A 20,333-nucleotide genomic window follows, 5' to 3' on the forward strand; every position below is an offset into this window, starting at 1 on the left:
ATGGAAGCTGTAGTACCAACCTTAACCCAAACATCTAATAAGTGGCAGTGCTCATGTGAAACTAATCAGCAACACTCTGCTAACAAGAACTTTATTGAATTTCTAATGATAGCCAATTCTCCATCCTATCTCACTTTAGTAACTGAATCTTCACTCTACAGCTACAGGAATGCAGTCAGTAAACTTCCACTGTCTGGGAAAATTGTATCCACAGTCCATCTTGTGCCTGACTAATTCAGAGGCTAAACCAGGAGCCATGAAACATTGATCTCTCAGGACTCAGTGCTCAGACTCACACCACACAGTCTTACTACCACACACATACTACAAATTCACTGCAAACACACACATTCAAAATACACACAGAATATCAGCACAAAGATCAGGGGCTCACATACAAGACATACACGAGAGGGGCCAGTAAACCGCACCCTCCCTTAGACATAGAAAAATCAATTTTGTTGCAACACTAGGCAACATACTGTAGCTTGTCACATGTATCTTTTGGGTCACATGTAAAACTATAATTAATCATATTGTTTACGCTTGTGAATAAACGTAAAATAGTCTCTTTTCTTTTTGTACATTTGCAACGTACATAGGCTAGGGCAGGACACAAGGTAAACATAGGAACTCAAATTCATTTGTGTACATATACGCATTTGACACACACACAGAACGTCAGTGCAAGGATAGGTGCTCACATACAAGAAGATCTTTATAGGACACCAGTCAGTAGAGGTATGGTCATACTGCTGAGTCACAAAATTCAATGCACTGTCACTACCATGTTCTGTGACAACCTCAAGACTACCCTAATTAGTTCCATGACGTTCATGAAGGCATGCTTGGTGTTCCCATGGAGGACACAGAACAGGTTCTGGAGCTCATGGATAGGTCTAGACCTCTCTGCACATGCTACATTAGTGTGATCTCCTGGCCAAACAAAAGCCAGGCTACAGATTCATATGCAGTTGGACAGTCAGGGCAGGGCACAGGCGTGTTTACCATGCAGAAGACATTCCCGTCCCAACAGACATTTACTAATCAAATACTTGTTACTTTGAAATAATACCATTCCATTACTCAAGCAAGATTTTAAAAGTTAGCCAGCAGCATTGTGCATTATCTCAGTTGATATACACTCATGCGTATACATTCTGTTTTTCTTAAAACAGTATTAAAAAGAAAGAGGAAAATAAGTAAATTAATTGGTGCCACTTGTAGTATCACTAACCAGCATGTTTTAGCATACCTATAATTATCATGTTTGCACCTTTTTAATCTACATTTGAAATGTACACAGGGTAAGCTTTGACACAGGGTAAATATGATCAACTTATATTCACTTGTGTACTATGGTGTGTCCTTAAAGGAAAGCAAATCTACTCTGACAAACCAATGACATATATTCCTACTATGCACGTGAATGAAAATAACAGAGGAGTAACAAAAATTGTGCTCAAGGTGTTGCAGCAGAGTTACTAGCCATGACTATAATGTAAATAAACCATGGCACGTGCTCAGTCTGTCTACACATTTTTTTCAGATACCCAACCGCATTACACAACTGTCATCCATGTAGCAACAATTCTGGAAAATAAACAGTCTCCACTGGGAACCAATATTGAAAAACTTATCTTTCAAATGATCTAACAATAACTTTGCATAAATCAATGCCACCTATTTGTAAATAGAATTTATGAAGACTTGGGCCACTTTATTTTCTCATTGTGTTATCCATGTTTTTCTATAATGATGTTGATTTCCTCAAATGAGAGATATCATGTAGGTCTAATAACATTAAACGGGGCCAACAAGCATAATCATGTGTTTCTGTCATACTTTCTACCATGCAAATAAAGTCACTAGTACCTTTCAATAGGTCTTTCAAAATAAAACAATCTTCATAGAAAAATATTCCACACGTATAGTTAATCACTCTACCAGGGAATTTTCGAAAGCTATTGTTGGTATTGGGTTTCTGTATATTTGAATGTTTTTTAGGTAGACAATAAAACATCGCAGTGTGTTTTTGTCACTTACAAAGCAGAAACCCATTTGCCACATATTGCAAAAAACAAAACTCCATCTATTGCTCTCTTCAAGTTTACAGAACACTTATGTTCCCTCATTCGCTTTTTTTTATTATGATTCCCTTTTATCCCTGGAAATGGACTATCACAATATTATGTTTAGCCCATTTTAAATGCACCTCACTTTGTAAATATCCTGCAAGCATCTTTGTGTGTTCTTGTTTCTCATTTCCCTAACCTGTAAATATTGAAAGTTGCTAGAACTCAATAATGTGTCATATTAAAACAACCTATGTTCAATTAGTAGTTGCTTTTGAAACACTGATCTCAATCTCTTCATGGATAATTGAATATGTACCAGCATAACTATAGTATCCCAAAAGGTATTACATTTATAGATTAAACAACCCCCTTCAAATGTATTGGAGAGCAACAAACTTGTGCAGGACATTGCATCCTCTGAATGTGATGCAATGTAGATGGAGTAGTCAGTGATGAATGTATGATGGAACAACGCAAGTGCCAACCACGCATGCCTGAACAACGTGATCGGAACAACAACCGTGTTGTTTCCAAGAAAGCCTATACCACGCATGCCTTTACAATTATTTTTTTGTAGTAAAGGCATGCCTGGTGAAGGCATGTGTGGAACTGCATGCGTGGTTTTTGCATGCCATCCTCCACCCCTGCCCTAAAAATACAACTACCCCCGATACTACCCACCCAGCCTAAGCCCTAAAACCTAACTCAACCTCCCACCCCACCCACAAAAATAAAACTCCCCCACCCCTAAAAACTAAATTACCGTGATCTGCCACCCCAAAAACCAAACTACCCCTACCCCCAAAAACCAAACTACCCTGAACCCCACCCCCAAAAACATAACTACCTCGGTCCCCTACCCCAAAAATGAAACTACCCCGATCCCCCCACACCCCACCACCAAAAACCAAACTACCCCAACCCCAAAAAACCAAACTACCCCGACCCCCAAAAACCAACAACCCCCCACCCCCAAAAACCGAACTACCCTGACCCACCTTCGTCCCACCCCCAAGAAACAAACTACCCCATCCCCACCCCCAAAAATCAAACTACCCAGAACCCTCCACTCCAAAAAGCACTCACTACTCCGACCCCCTACCCCCAAAATGTAAACTACACGATCCCCTTACACCCACCACCAAAAACCTAACTACACCAATCCCCCCACCACCCCCAATCAAACTACCCTCACCCTCAAAAAACCAAACTACCCTGACCGACCCACCCCAAAAAAACAATGACACCCCACCCCCAAACTCCAAACTACCCCACCCCAAAAAACAAACTACCCCAATCCCCCTCCCCACCCCCAAAAACAAAAGTACCACGACCCTCCCCACCCCCAAAACAAAACTACCCCGACCCCCACCCCTAAAAACAGAACTGTCCCAATCCCCCCAACCCGCCCCCTAAAAAAAAACTATCTCGACCTCCCCCCACCCGAAGTCCTTAATCCACCCCCACCCCTAAAAGCTACCCCGCAACCCTGCCCCAGCCCCACTTACCTGACCGCATCCTCTCCCAATGCTGACTCCCTTTTTCTCTGCCTTAACCATGCATGTGCGTTGTTCAGCACATGTGGGTTAAGGCAGAGAAAAAGGGAGTTGTTGTTAATGCAAGTGTGGTTCCACTTGCGTTAACAACCCCGTAGTGGTTCCGCAGTCGTTGTTGAAGATGTTCCCAGTCAGTGATACCTGCATGGAATACAATTCTGCAGGTGTTGAGACAAATTAGCGGGAAAAAAATTGTGATGGCAAAATATTGTGTCAAGAAGATTGTGGACAAAAATCTTGTGAAGATAAGTTTCTATAGGTAAGCAAAGTTTTTCTATCTATAACTCCATATATGTGTTCAATGTACACAGATCTGGACTTAAGAATGGTAAATCTATACTTACCTATTGCACTTGCCTCTCAATGTTTTGGTCCTTGATATTTTTGACACAATATTCTGTCCACTTAATATTTTTGTTACCGATCTTCTGTAAGTGATCCTAACATTCCTAAACATTTAACCTTTGCACCTTTGAGATATATACCTACATCGCCAGGCTAATAAGGTATAACCAAATGTTTTAGCAAGACCAAGAGGGCATACACCAGCCTAAGTTTTATTTACATTTTTCTTTTCAATGTTATTGAATTAATTATGACTTTTATGTCACTGCCACCCTAATAGGAGAAACAGCATATAACACAACTAAAGTGGAAGTGTATCTTTTAATTACTACTGTGAACGGTTTCTATAAGTCTTTTTTAAATGATTAAAATATTCAACAGATATCATACAGGGCAATTTTCAAAAATAATATGACACCAACTAAAGTTATACTTGACAGAAGTCTGCATCATAGGTGCCCTTTCCTGCCATGCTGTTAAGGTTGGCACTGGAACCGACTTTTTGAAAAATTCAGGAACAGTGTTCTGAACAAATCTGTAGTATTCCAAAAGGTTCTGAAACAAATTCTTATGCAGATGGCATTTTATTGCAGTTACCAAATTCAATCAATAATGCTGGCAACCATTAATGAATTTATGGTTATCTTTATACAAAAAAGTCAGGATATGCTATAGGTAATTCCACTATCACAGGAAAGCTGAAGTAGCCCTGTACCAAACGTGGGTTTCAGAATGAAGGAGAGGCGTGTTAAGTATCTTGTTATCTTTATTGCTGTGAGTAACTGAGAAGAGCAAGTGCAATCTTAGCTATTCCTTTGAAAATAATAAGTGCACTCCTGCAATAATGGTCCTCTTGTATTTATTGCATTGCAGGTGTTTAGATACCATTAAAATGAAAAAAAATTAAACCAAAACAGGTGAAGATGGAAAAGGCTCTGAATAACCTCTCTTCACTTATGGCTTTTGGGTCTATGATTCAGCGCACCAAAAAAGAAAATGTCAGTGACTCTGTGTGTACGTTCTAATACATAGTGAATATATAGCAACGTTTTTAATCCCAAGAAGACGGAAATGACAACTGGACAATAATGTCACGTGTAGCAATGGCATATACAAACTTAACAGGAACTGGCTAATGCATGATTTGGTCTCATTGTGCAAAGTTCTTGATGATAAGAAAAAAACATTAAACATGTCAACATTCTGAAGAAAGGGATTCAGCTTGAATGATAGCATTCATGCTAAATGTATGATCCTGGGGAAACATTTTTCAAAACCAGATGCAACATCAAATGCAGTATAATCACTTCTTCACTCATCCACGTCGGATGTGCAAAAGTGAAAGGATGCTACAGGTTATGCAGGATGATATAAATGAATGTTGGTGATCACAAACTTACTTTCTTATCACAAGTCAAAAAAACTTGGGTGATCAAGATGAAACAATATTATTTATCTGTGTTTACTAATATCTAATTCCTAACATTGCAAAGTCTTTATCTTACATTTTCCATCTAGACTGTCAGATCTCTAAAGCACCTTAGACATTGAGTTTCTCACAAGGCCTGGAAAGTATGGAACACAGAGCAGTGGAAATTGCAGATACGAGAACGCACAACATAGTTTCACTTGCCTCATGTTTCATAAGCAATTCTGTTTTTTTGTCAGAGTCACACTTTAGCACTCTTTCAAGATTGAGTAGATGCCTAGCAATGTGTCATTTAGGGTCAGATGTATCAGAGAGTTTTACCCATTTTGTGTCTATGGGAAAATGTGTTCAGACATATGGCTCTTAGTAGCTGCAGTTCTTCGCTTCACATCAGTTTCATTCAGTCCAGCACATTTGTTTTCTCCCATTCAGGACTCCTGTGGTTAGGGCTTTCCATTGAGGCCCTTTATTGTACTTTGCTCTTTGTCCTTGCTTCCTAATCACTTTCTGCTTATGGATTTGGTTTGTTGGCTTGGTGCCCTGACTGTTTTCTGACATCCTGATATTCTTGTCTGGTATTCTTGTCTCACTGGAGCTTGTTACATCACATTCCACTATTACTACGAGTAATCCTCATTCTATCAGTTTGCATGGCTTTCTGGTCCCAGTTATACCACGTTCCTAACTGCTGTATTCTACTTACCTCATAGCTGTTCCTTAATCCCTAAAGTTGGAAAAGTTACCTCCTAGATTCCTCAGTATGTTACGCTGTATGAGACAAATGCACCTAAAGGACGATTGCAGTTCCTGGATTTCTTTTACACTTTGTTCCCTGTTTTTCTTCTAGTTCTTCCAATTGGTGTACTGTCAACCACCTACAGCTGTACAGCGATTGAGGATCATCATGGGCTTTTGGCATGTCTATCTAGACACAGCCTATCAAGGACAGAAATGCAAGGCTAGGCCATTTTTGCTTGACAATTATTGGAAGTGCACGATGGGATTTGCACTACACAGTTCTTTGGTTTTCATAAACTAATACTTTTCTTGGAAAGGTGTGGCATACAATTTCAATATAGATCTACTATTACCCATGTCTATGTGAATGGGCAAAGCAAACTTAAAGTGCTCAATAAATTCTAGTACATTATTTAATACCATGGCTGATATTAAAATCAGGGCCATGACTAGAAATGGAAAAAAGATTAATGGTGTTATATATCAAAAATAGAATGTACTATTCACAGATTGTAAAGAATATCAATGTATTCTTTACATGGAATCACACCACTTGAACTTTTCTGGAATTCTTCAAATACATTCTTGACACTTAGCCAGAGAAAAAGTTAAATCCAAATCCACAGTAGAACAGACAATGTATTTATTTATTCGTTTGTTTGTTTATTCATTTATTTATTAAGTTACATATAGTGCTAACATGTCACCATGCTGAACAGGTTTCTAGATTCAGATGATCCAGAATTAACTTACAGTCCAGTGGAGGGTTTGATATTCCTGTCTATTCATTCAAAATGTTGAGGAGGATTTGTTGGTCCATTGTGTTGTAAGTGGCAGAAAACCAAAGATGATGAACTCTGATGGTTGGTTGCAGAGATGATGGCAGGACTGATGGTGAAGAGTGCTGATTCTGTACCGTTTCCCGGCCTGAAACCAGATCGAAGTGCTTAATGAAGGTTATTGCCTGGTGGTCTTAAGGTTGCTCGATGCCTTCAGTTTCTATTATTTTCCAGATGAACAGACGTTTTGAAATTGGTCTGTAGCCTAATAGTGTGGAGGAGTATGCTGATGTTTTTTTTGACAAGGGGTGATCGCTGTCAATCAGGGGCAATTATCTGCTTCACGGTCGAATAGATCAAGTAAAGTAAGTGTGTTAATGTGGTTGGGATTGAAAGTGTTTACAATTTGTATATTCTATAAAATATATTTCAGGTCTTCCACAGCTCTTCTATTTCCCCTTTTGTCTTTCCGTTACCCCAGTTTGGAATTCGGATCTGTAGAAGAGCAGTTGATAATATTATTGATAACGAGATTTTAGTACTGCATATTTAAAACATGATTTTAATATTTAATATATATATAAAGAAAACATTTCATTTCCAATGTTCATCTAATTAATTACAATCAGCAAGGCAAATGCAGGTTTTGTTTCCTTAGGTTTCACTTATACCAACCGACTGCAACTCGTTTATCCTCAGATAATAAAACAGTATAGAAGTGGGAAGTGCAAAGTGGCAGGGAAGGAGTATCAACATTGTTCTTTAACTGATTTTTTCTTTATATATACACACACATTTACATACCAAAGTAATTATTTCAGACATGGGAATGGAGTGATCCCTGCCATGTATACATATAATCTCTTTATGCTATGGCTTCGTCCATTTGAATTATTTTCTTCTGTCTCTCGCAAGAGCCACCTTCAAAATCCATTGTCCTTGGATGTCTCTTCTTTATCAGTCCCAACCCTTACATTCCCAGCTGTCAAATGATGCCAAACCGGTCCTTCATTTTCACCGGAGGATTCATAGATTGTCCATCAGGCAATGACTATTGTCAACCCTTCCACATGATTCCTTCCTTAACAGGGTGTAGTGGGCACAGAGAGTTAATTTGATTAAGACGTTGATGCTGAGAAGCACAGCATGTTTCTTACGTCGCTTAACTCTTGGAACCTGTTTCTTCATATTGGTGCATTGACACTTCTCTTCATTTAGTACAGTTCCAACAAACTCAGGGAATTATCTAAGTGGGGACCATTGTCCATTATTCTCTCACTGGATGGATGAGTTGTTTCTTTTGGGAAAGCCAAGCCTCTTAGGCTACGGTGACTACCTTATCTGAACCTCAGAATATCTTAAGATCTGTCATAAGACTGACTGGTTCTATCCCATGCTCATATAAGGATAATTTAATCAATACATTGCCTCTGTGTTTATCAGAAACCCAGGGGCATATTTATGGGTCGCTTGCAGTGCCACAGTGTCACTTTTTGTAATGCTCCGGTGGCACAAGTTACAAAATCACATCTATGAGGCCACACAAAGTCACTTTGTGTGACTTTGAATGGCCTCATAGGTATGGAGTAAGGAAAGGCAGCGCAAATCGCTGCGTTGCCTTACTCGGCATCCGGGAGACGTTCCATGGGCATTGCGGTGGGTGTTCCCATGCAACACCCATGGATTTTGACACATCCCCCAGCTTTACAAAGCCATGGAAACCTGGGGCCGACAACATCTACACCTGTGCACTCTGGTGTAAGGCACCTGCATTGGCTCTAGGCTGCCGAAACGGCCCCAGAGCGGGGGGGGGGGAAGGACAGGAATGCACAATACTGCATAACTACCGTGCATTCCTGCCCTTTCACTTTGGCATAGGGCAGCACAGCAAGGTGACTTGTTACTGCCCTATGCCAAATCCAGATAAATGAGGGCCTCCAATGTTAAACTCTTACATTTTGTGCTAAAATAGTCACTTAATTAAGGCAATTGTACTGTAGCAAGGCTGTAGCTGCATAATCAAATATGTATGTAGGAGTTCATCTAATGCGATACCACGCACTAAGAAGGCAGGGGAGGAACGCTAGACAGAACAGAGGTTGATTGCTTGAACATGAAGGCATAGCATTGTCATATTAAAGTGAAAATATTACATAATTGAAGCACTGATACAAGCAGAAAGTAATTTCAGAAAAAAAATCATCACAATTTCAACCAATTACAATAACGTTAAATTGTTGCATTCTGATATATTGCTTGACCCTAAAACTGAATGTGTGGTCGGAAAATGAAGACGTATTTTTAAAAAATGAACATTTTAAAACTGTTTACCAACATTTGTCATGTATAATATGATAACGTATGTGTGATAAGTACTATAATACATTTAAAAGTTAGAATCAGATTTGAGGGATTGTAAAGAAAGGTGTTAATTCTGCACACATTCTTTGGAATGTTATGTAGGTGAAAAGAATCGGTTAAAGTTTTTGTAATCAACACAGTTAAATCTCATATTAAACTGGGAAACACAGAACTGTTGCCGTGTAAAAAGATGATGCAGGGATCTGAGAACTGGCTGTAGCTGTGGTGTTATAGACGCATCCCATACTTCCCTCATATGAATTAAAATAGGACGCAGTGATGATTTTCCACTGAATAAATAGACATAATCAAATAAAGACTAGACTGTGAATTTTATTAACTGCTGAGAAGTATTGTCTTGATAAATCATGTAAATAATTGTTGATACTAATAGAGATAGATGTTCAGAAATAAGATAGAACCAAGACCAGAACGCATTGTGAGCTTATTCATAGAACATGAAATTTAACCTATGTGAAAATTGCATTATTTGGTCACAGTAACCCCAAAGAACTAAGTGCCAGATGTATCATTAATTTCAATAGCGATTACCAAATTGTGATTTTTTGCGAATCGCAATTAACTAATCGATATTAGAATGTATGAAAGTCTAGGAGTTTCATATAGTGATTCGCAAGGGCTCACAAATGGACATAGCTCATTAATATTCATGAGGTAGGTCGCAATTTGCAACCCATTGCGAATAGCTATAATCACAGGGATGGTGGCCTGCTGGGCTCAGCCGACCACCATGTCTGTTATTGCTTTTAAATAAAGCAAGCCCTTTTTTTAAATGCAGCACGTTTTCCTTAAAGGAAAATGGGATGTGTTTAATAAAGAAAAATTAAAAGTTTTTTGCTGCCTGCTCATAATTTTTTTTCGCATGCATTCACAGATCCCGTCTGCTTTGAGAATGGCTCAGCACCAATTTGAAATTGGTGTTAACTGCGATTGTTTTGCGACCGCATTAACGGTCACAAAACAATCTTATATACCTCTGCGATTCAGTATTAGAAAGAGGCGCCCTTGACATGACCCTTCCTAATACCGAATCAGTATCTAGTCGCAAATCCAATTTGTGATTCGGTAACAAGTCACCAAATCGCAAATTGGACTTGACACATCCCAAAATGTATTTTTCAGAAAATCACAATCGCAAAGATGTTTGATACAATGTTTGATTGCCCTAAGTCACATATTTAAGAAAAAGTGGTGCATCAGAGCTGATGCTCCATTTTTTCTGTCCCCCCCTTACCGGCACCTAACAATACCATTGTTGCACCTTATTTATAACACAGTGCACCATGGCGGTCGTGAGCACAATAGCAAAAAAAAAATTGACGCTATTGTGGCGCTTTGCTACACCAGCTTTAAAATGTATGCATTGCGCCACTTTGTAAAAATGGCGCATGGAAAAAGCCACTTTAGCGCCGCCTTAGCGTATAAAAATAATGCTATGGTGCTAAGGTGGCACTAGGGGCTCTTAAATATGCCCCCATTTTATTTGTTTTTGTTAAAAAGAAGATATATAGAAATGAAAGATCATTGTCGTGTTTTACTTGGATGCCTCATAATCCAGTGAGAAACAACAGGTTTCAATGTGTCAGTGGGGAGCGAGCTGTTGGGATCATTTGGACAGTTGGAGTACAACACATTTTCTTTTACCAAGAAATGTTATATAGTAAGAATGAATTAAGTTTCCACTGAATTTTGTTTGTGCAGATGAATTTGTTGCAGTAGAACATCTACAATTCTCTTAATTTTCATAATTTTTCATTTTTTGCTGGACCCTACATTTTTGTTTGCCTTAGAATTCTGTGCACTCTACCACTGTTAACCAGTAGTAAGGTGACTGTGTTTTCCCTTTAAACATGGTTAAATTGGCTTTACCCTTGATTGGCATATGTAACTTGCCTGTAAGTCACCACAAATGGCACAAAATGTATCTAGGGCGTGAAAAGGTTAATGCCACAAGTGCACTGCAGCACTTATTTCATCCAATACAGTGGCACTGCAAACATGGCTTGAGGCCCATCATTGTACCATGCCTGCAGCATTGTAAAGACCGCAATTTGACCCGTGAACATGAACCCTTTTGACAGGTAAAAACCTCACTTTTAAATATTATTGTCATCTCTATGTTGGCCTTCTAGTCCAAAAGGCAAGATGCATGGTACTTAAAATTAGGACAGGTATACATTTAATGTTAACATGTTGTTACAGTGACTAGCACCCAGAAGCTATTTTCACTGTGTCAGGCCTAGCTGTCCAGAGTACACATTAAAATACTAATACTGTATCTCAGGAATGGGGCCAGCTGGAATATTATTCAACCAACTATTTCTAAAAGTTATTGAAATCCAATTAATACTGAAGTTGGCGTTTTAATAAATTAAGTAAAATTACCTTGGTGACTAATTTGCATTGGTGCTTCAGAGTCTTCCAGCCAGTAATTAGCCTTTAATAAGTGTGAATAGGTGTGAAATGCCTCCCAGAAGTAAACAGCAGGCTGACCTGAATGAGCGGAGATGTTTTCTCTGAACACCACGGAATATGCAGCGTGGGGGCTGTGGGAATCATTTTGACAATACAATGTCAAATCCTGCATGAATGTCAAATGCAGCTAGACAGGTCTGCAGAGTTCACATGTAGCATGTGGGGCACACTATGCAGGGGAGAGAACAGGAAGCCAAGACAATTCTGGTGGATCCAGTGTCTGGTGAGGGAAGGGCTCTGCTTTTGTCCTACCAAACTACTGTCTTTGGGTTATATATAAAACTTAGGGCCCATGCGAAAGGGTAGAGAACAGGATGCCAAGACAATTCTTGTGTATCCACTCCTGTTAGCTTAAGCAGCTTGCTTTCATCCTACCAGACCTCTGTCTCTGGGTTTATTGTGGCTGCAGTGACTGCCTCCACTGGATTTTAGTATTAGACGTGGGTGGACACTAAGATTATAAAAGAACACTCCCTATGCACACACCCAGCTCTCAGAGCTCATGTTTGGTGGATCTGAAGACTTTTGCATCTTAAAAATGGCAAACGTGGGCAGGGTTGGCCCAAAGAACATTTGCCCCCTTGGTTAGGGTGTGTCCAGAACTCATTCCTACCTACCTACTAGATAGTGCCAAGAATAAATGTGGCATCTCCAGGCACTCACTTCAGGACACTTCCTGCACATGTGGAAGATCTGAAGGGAATTGGACATGGTGTCTGTGACCCAAAAGGAGTCCTAAAAGATTGGACCTGCTCCTTCATACGAGTCAAGGGTCATAAGGATGAGCTCCTCTTCAAGCTACAAGTATAAAACATGCTAAAAGAGGCCTTTTTCTGGCAGTACTTAGCTGAACAGTGGCAACTGGATCTAGCCTGGACTGTGCTGTTGTCCTCTATCTGACATTATGGGAGTCTCTAAGTGCCTCAACTGAAGTACTGGGGAGCTTTAGAAATGTAGTCCTGTGGCAGATTTGGATTCAAGAGACTAAAGTAAGAAGGTAAAATCTTTGCCCATGACAAATCTGGTTGGTGTATCCAATTCACACCTCATTGAGGTCAACCTCAAATTGTGCCTATGTCCAAGTCTACCATGACCAGTGACTATCATTGATGCTTTCTACTTTTTGGCACAATTTCTACTTAGAACTTTTATAAATGTATAAATCTGCCCCCCTTATTGGGTTTCTGTCACTTTGACAAAATGGTTTTCATTTGAATACATTTACTACTGTAGATCAGGAATTGACACTCAATGATAGGAGCAGGAATGCTGTGAAAGCTTGTGCACACCAACAAACCCTCTTGTTTGTGGGTTTTTGCAGACTTTTTCATGACCTTCCCGCCTACCCTCCAACAGTGGTTGAGATTTACCACTGTTATGGGCAGGATTAATTCCATTTTCCAAACTGGGACTGGATAACGGAAACCCAACTATTGGTTGGGGTTTTGGAGAAAGGGTGTCTCCAATGAGATAAATATTTTCATGGTGAAGAAAAAAGGGTAAAGTTGCACTCATACAAAAGCATTTCTGAATGCACAGCTGCATACTATTTACAATTATTCATGAGAAAAGTCTGTAGCATGGGAGTAAATAGGAAATTACAAATGTTTTCCAGGAGTACTCTTGGAAACCTTTGAAAATCCTGAAAATTCAGAAATTTGGACCCATGAAAGGTTGTAATCCTGCAGATTGATTTTTTGTGTAAACAATCAGGCCCCTAGAGTTTCTAATTTGTAATCTTAAAGATATAGAAAACCAGTAAGATAAAAATGGGATTTATTAATAAAAAAATTAAACAACACCTTTTGAGGGGAGAATGGGTTCCAGATTTTTAAAAGTTGAAGCAAATTGCTTACATTTGAGGATAAATGGGGAGTAACTTTTGGATTTTCCAAGATGGAAATATAATATTTTGGAAACTGGAATTGTAAATATACGTTATAAAATAAAATTAGTGGTCAAACACACTGTGATTTAAATTGGCACTTTTCTGCAGTATCATAATAATTTCAAAGTAGGTCTTTGAACTCAATAATCAAAATAAGTGAAATGTTATGCCTGCTACACAGATGGAAAATGGGAAGTGTTTTAGATAATGATTTTTTCAATAAAAGGTAAGGTGTAAGTGACCACAGACACACCCAATACCTCCCAGAAAAAAATAGTAGAATTTACCTTTGGAATTACAGATGAAAAGAAAGCATATGTTCTTGCTCTGCCCAAGTTTGCTTGCTAGTGATTGAAGTCTTTGGGATTTCATATTACAGTTTGTTTCAGGCGAATCATTAAGGTTTAATTGTCACCTTCATGAAAGAGGAGCTGGTTATGTTTTTAAAAACAATATGTATAGATTTTAGGCAAAGCTTGGCAGTGACCAAGATGGCTGCTCCCTGAGATGGCTCCATAACAGCACCATCCTTTCCCCCTCACCCAACAGCCCTTTGAGCTTGTAGTGCGGACTGCATCTCGACAGCAGGTCCAGGCACTCCTGCTGCACCTTCAGACCATCTCCTTATTTTAGTGGGCAGTCCTGGAGTGAGCCCTGGTGCAGCCTACATAGAAGAGCCATGTGACGAGGCTGCCTCGCTCTGATCTCAGGGAGCTAACAGCCTCGGGAGCCTATGTGGTGAATGCCACCTTGATGGTAGGTCAGTCACTTCTGCAGCGCTACCAGACCTGGTCCCACCTTCCATGGATGGCCCTGACATGACACACCCAGCATATAGGCAGAAATGAGCCTCTGTATGGAGTCATCCTGTGCCACTCCAGGGTAGGAGGCGCACTTCCAGCCCGGCTCCAATTTGACACTGATTTCTGCTTGGCACTGAGTCACGGTGACACCTCTGTGAAGTTCCATGTGGGAGGGCACCTGAGCCTATGATCTGACCTGGGGCAACAACTCCCCGCATCTCTAGGACCCTGTTGGGCCTGCGATGGTGAGGCAGCATTGGCTGCAGAGGAAGAAGGCGAAGGCCTCCCCGACCAACAAGGATTTGGCATACGGTATCACTTGGACCAGCAGTGATCACGAGCATCTCATTCAGGAGTACATTTCTCTCATGAGATAAAGTGAGTACATCACCTGCTCAACGCCTTGGCCCCACTTGTAGAGGGCTGACTATATCCTTTCACTTTGCTTGGCTCCGTGCTGTGTTGCATACTTTGTATTTCTTCAGTTTTCAGGTCTCTCTGTTCTTATTCTTTCCATTGTAAAATGTAGAACCTTGGTTTGCTTCATCTGTATGTTGATTGTGTAACCTCGTTGCTTGGTCAGGTGGGCCTCGCATTTACTCTCTCCACACACACACAACAAGTTGAGCAGTCCCTCCTGCGTCCCTCTTCCTTTATATAATGATTAGATGTCAAGAGTGCTTTAATCTGGGTGGAAGTTCCTCACTCACCCAGCTATTATGTGCCTTTGAGACCCCCCCAAAGGCGACCAGGGCCAATTCTAATGTTACATGGAACGGCTCTCATACATCTGAGTGTGCACAGCTCCCCAGATATTGGTATTCCGCCCTGCTTATCAGTACTGGCAGGTGGAGGGGTGCAGGTGTGGGCTGCTCAGCTCAGCTTCAATCTCAAAACCTAAAGTTTGATTTTTCTTTTCCCTCCACTGTCCTGGAGCAACATTTACCCCCTCTCATGCCTATGCTTCAATAGCAGCTTATCCCAGACTTTTTTCCGCTAAGGACCTCTCCCCATCTAGATCCCAGCCATACTCAGGGATGAGGAAGCCCTCTGCACAGTCCACTGTGACGTCCAAACTCTAATGATAATGCCCACGAATGCTAATGGACCGGGCTGCTACATTAAGCACAAGAAGATTCTGCACTATATGAGCACACACACAGATATACTCTTAGTCCAAGAGATCCACCTGTTACCAACAGAATGTTCAAAGCTCAAGCGTGAGTGTGTGGGTGTAGTCATCAGCAGCCGTAGATCAGTGATGATCAAGGAGAACCATTCATTGCAGGCAACTGCTCCACGAAGAGTGGGAGGGCTATCCTCACTGAAGAGCGGTTGCCACGTTAGGTCCTTGAAACATGGGTGGACAAGGAGGATTGGTGGGTGTTCATAAAGATAAGGGTCCTGGAGAGATCTGTGGTAGCATGTTCCATTTCCGCTCCACCTCAGATAAAACTAGGCCTGGGCAGAATTTCAGTTACTCCAAGTAATTGGAGTAATTTCAGTAATTCCGCATTAGACTATGATGCAGAATTATCAATAATAACGCAATTATGCCCACTTGCCAAATTAATTAATTTGGAGGAAACAAATCCTGCAGCAAAAGCACATTTAACGTGCGCCAGGAGCTGCTTGCACTGGCTATTGCTATTTTGTTTCATTTAGAGCTATTTATGAATGCAAAATACAATGTCACATCCATTTTGGACGCAAGGGCTCATTTTTGCACTAAGAAAATAGCACCAAATGCAGAACCATTCTTCTCGCAGAATTCTTAGGTAATTCTGAGTGATTACGCACACATAATTACACGAGCTACATTCAGCCTTAGATAAAACCTGCTTCATTGCCCAACTGCCCAGGTTACTACCCTCATTTGGGAAAACACCAGTCCTGATGGGAGGTGATTGGATCTTGGCCCCAGGCCCGACTCTCAATAGGATGGGCCATGATGATTATTTTCATTGTCTGAATACGGCCCTATTGAGAGACCTCTGGGATGATCATTGCTTAGTCGATGTCTGGTGCTTGACCACCTATCTGACAGGAAATACACCTTCCTTTCCTGCCCTTATGGAACTTAATCCTGCATTGACTTCTACCCTGTTCAAGGTAGATTACTGACGCACATCACTCACTGTTACACTCTGGGGGCGTTACCAACGACAGCCCGGTCTGGCTAGGGCAGGATTTGAGAGTGACCAACTTACCTCCCTTCAGGTGGCAAATAAAGGCATTTGCATACAAATGCTCGGATGATGGGAGCAACTACACCATCACATCCGTCATACTTTACTGATAATGAAGGGTATGTTGACTCCCATTGGGGAATCTTGGGCTTTGGGCAAATCGATGTTGGGAGGGAGGATGATGCAAGACTCAGCCCTGCTGAAACGTAGGGCTCAGGCAGTTCTTGAGGTATTGGAGGCTGAGGTTCGTGCCCTCATGACAAGTTACACTAAGACTCCTACACAAGCTACATGGCATCAGCAGGATCTTGTGAAGATTCCATTGAATTCCTTACTCTCAAAAGCCGCTGAAAGAGCCCTGGTGATACTTGTTTGGCATCATTCTGAGCGTGGGGAGAAAGCCGATAGACACTTGGCTGCTCGGCTTCAGCAAAGGGAATCCCAGCTAGCTATCCCTGTCATCTGGAATGTGGTGGAATGTATCCTAGTGCATCCCAGGGATATAGGAAACAGATTTGCATCATTCTGCTCTTTCCTCTACACCTTGGAACTCAAAGCAACCTCTGCATAGATTGAGAGATTTCTGGAACCCCTGACTCTCCCTTCTATTAATGAGGATTGATATGGTTTACTGTCAGGGGACTTAACTGTAGAGGAAATGGCAGAGGCCATATGAGTGTTCCCAACTTGCAGATCTCTGGATGGGTTCCCTCGGGAGTGCAACAGATCTGGGAAAAACCTTATATCTAACCCAGGCATTTAAGGAGGCAGTGATGATTCACTCCTTGGGAGCCATATCCAATAAAGCCATTATAACTCTTCTCAAGCATAACAAGGATCCTCTAGACTGCACCAGTTATCACCTGATCTCTCTCCTCAATGTAGATCCCAAAATAATGTCTATGATCATAACGTCCCATTTCAGGAGGGTGATCCCTGAGATCATTCATGAGCCACAGTTGGGATGTGTCCCAAAACGACATTCCTCCAATTATCTTTGGATTCTTGCCCACCTATTATGGCATACAAGGAATGACCCAACAGATATCCTGGCACTCTCACTGGAGATAAGTCATGTCCTGCATGGGTCTCGGTGACGTCATCATAAGTAATGTCCGACTATTGTGCAATTGCCCGATGGACAATGTATCCCATGGAGCTTGTCTTTCAGACCCCCTCCAAACTGGAAGAGGCACCAGGCAGGGGCGTCCTTTATCCCTACTGCTGTTCCTTCTGGCCATAGAACTCCTTGTTGTGGCCATCCATAAGACACAGGGATTAAACACAGGCCTCAACAGAAGATGGGTAACGAAGGCTCTGCTTTACTAGGATGATATGTTGCTTCTTCTATTCCATTAATTGTCATCTATTGCTGCTGTGATGTCCAGCATAGAGGACTTCTCCACCCTATCAGGCTATAAAGTCAACTGATCGAACAGTGAGGCTCTGCCCATGGCCAGGACCACTTGACATACTTGTGTACATGGCTCTAACATGAGGTGGGTATTGAAGGGTCTCAGATACCTGGGAGTTCTTCGCCTTCCCCTGATTGAAAGCTCCCATCGGGACTTCATAAATTGTCACATCTCAATCCATCTTTCTGGGGGAAAGTCCAGACTGAGAAGATGACTGTGAGCCTCACTTACGCTTTCCAGATACCCAGACACCTCCTAGCACAAAATGATTCTGATATGAGATCCTGCATCTGGAATGGGCACAAGCCCATGTTCCGAGTCTTCCCATTATGGGCTCATACACTGGCGGGTAGTCTGAGGCTTCTGATTTCTGGCGGTGCAGCCCCAGTCTGGGTTTACCTCGAGCGCACTCTCTTCAGCCTCCTAAACCTAGCACTGTCCATGTACCTCATCGCCACTAACAGAGCAGTGCACAAACCCTGCCTCAGAAGCATCTACCGCAACTTGGAAAAAGGCCCATAAATTGATGAGTATTTCCCCACTGCTGCACCAGGAGGCTACAATGTGGCACAATGCAGAGCAATGGATAGGTAGCCAGCCATTTTATTAGGCATACTGGTATGAGCAGGACCTGCGATGGGTGGATCAAATATTTGATGGGAGAAGCCGTAATCATCTTCTCCAAGAAGAATTTGGGCTTTGAGAAACAGATAAGTGGCCCACTGTGTCTGTTCTATTTGTGGGGCACTTCTTGTGGAACTGCAAGTGTTGCCCATTCTCCAATATCTTCATGCTTTGGGTAAACGCAGGGGCATGGTATCTGGCCTGTATGGAGCTCTCATTAAAATACTACACTCACTCCTGTTCCTTGTGATCACCAGATTTATGTGGCAACTGCTCTAGGTAAGGCAAATTCAACCGATGATTGGACAGCTATGCTTTTAGTCCACGATCAGGTCTTTTGGGAGTCCAAATGAAAATGTTTGTACTTCAAGATACTGAGGCCCATATTCATACTTTTTTAGCACCGCATTTGCGCCGCTTTTTGATGCAAAAGCGGCGCAAACTTACAAAATACAATTGTATTTTGTATGTTTGCGCCGCTTTTGCATAAAAAATTTACGCAAATGCAGCGCTAAAAAAGTATAAATATGGGCCTGAATGACTGGGACTGGTCACCAGTGAAACTCAAATGAGCCAAACTCCTGCCTCAAGACATCTGCTGGAGGTGTGGTGCCAAACATTGCGACTTACTCCACATTCTATGATTCTGTCATTTCTGCCTATTGGTCACAGGTGTGCGACTGCCTACGGCAATGTGGCTCCACTCAGATCACGCTTTCCCACAATCTGGCAATCTTTCACAATGTCTCAGATCTTCCTGCAGCACACAAACATTGTCAACTGGGTGCTTCACTGGCTTAGTACAAACTGGCGGAGCTAACAGAGTTTTTGGAACTCTGCGCTCCACTTGGAGCATGGAGTTATTCAAAGATTCCACTAGCCCTGCCAGCAGAGCGGAGCTTACCTGGTTCATGCTGCAACCCAGCTATGAGCTCCACAGCGCAACCGCAGGCAGTTTGAGTGCAGCCCATAAATGGGCTTCAGCGTGCACCGGAGCAGAGGCCTGAGGGAGGCAGTCACTGCGGACTCATCGCTGTCGGACGAGGAGGAGAGGAGGACTCCCTGGAAGACCTAGGTATGTCATAGTCTCTTTCTTTTGTTGTTGTTATTTGTGCATACTGGTGCACAAACACAGACTGGAACGGCCATGGCTTAAATTCAGGCCAGGGCCATAGGCAGTGAAAGCTGCCATTTCAGGCCTCTTGTGCACCGTCCTGCATTGCACACAACACAGGCCGGTGCAAGTGCACACGGGACAGGCCGGTGCACAATAGGCCTGGCAGCTTTTGCTACCTACGGCCCTGGCCTGGATTCAGGCCAGGGCCATAGGCAGCGAAAGGAAGCTGCTGTTTCAGGCCTTATGTGCACTGCCCTGCCCCATGCGCACTGCACACGGGACAGGCCGGTGTACAAGAGGCCTGCAACAACAGCTTTCACTGCCTACAGCCCTCTCCTGAATGCACCTAATCTCGGAAGTGCTAAGCTGACCAGCCCCGAAATTGCTAGAGCTTCTGAGATCGGGCGCATTGAGATGTCTGTGGGTCACGGAAGTCCACCTCTGAGGAATTCAACTGAGTTTTTTTCCAACTCCATGGAATTCCGCAGAGCCGGACTCCATGAACTCCACCCAAG

The sequence above is a fragment of the Pleurodeles waltl genome, chromosome 6, assembly GCF_031143425.1.
Source record: "Pleurodeles waltl isolate 20211129_DDA chromosome 6, aPleWal1.hap1.20221129, whole genome shotgun sequence".
Taxonomy (NCBI): Eukaryota; Metazoa; Chordata; class Amphibia; order Caudata; family Salamandridae; genus Pleurodeles; species Pleurodeles waltl.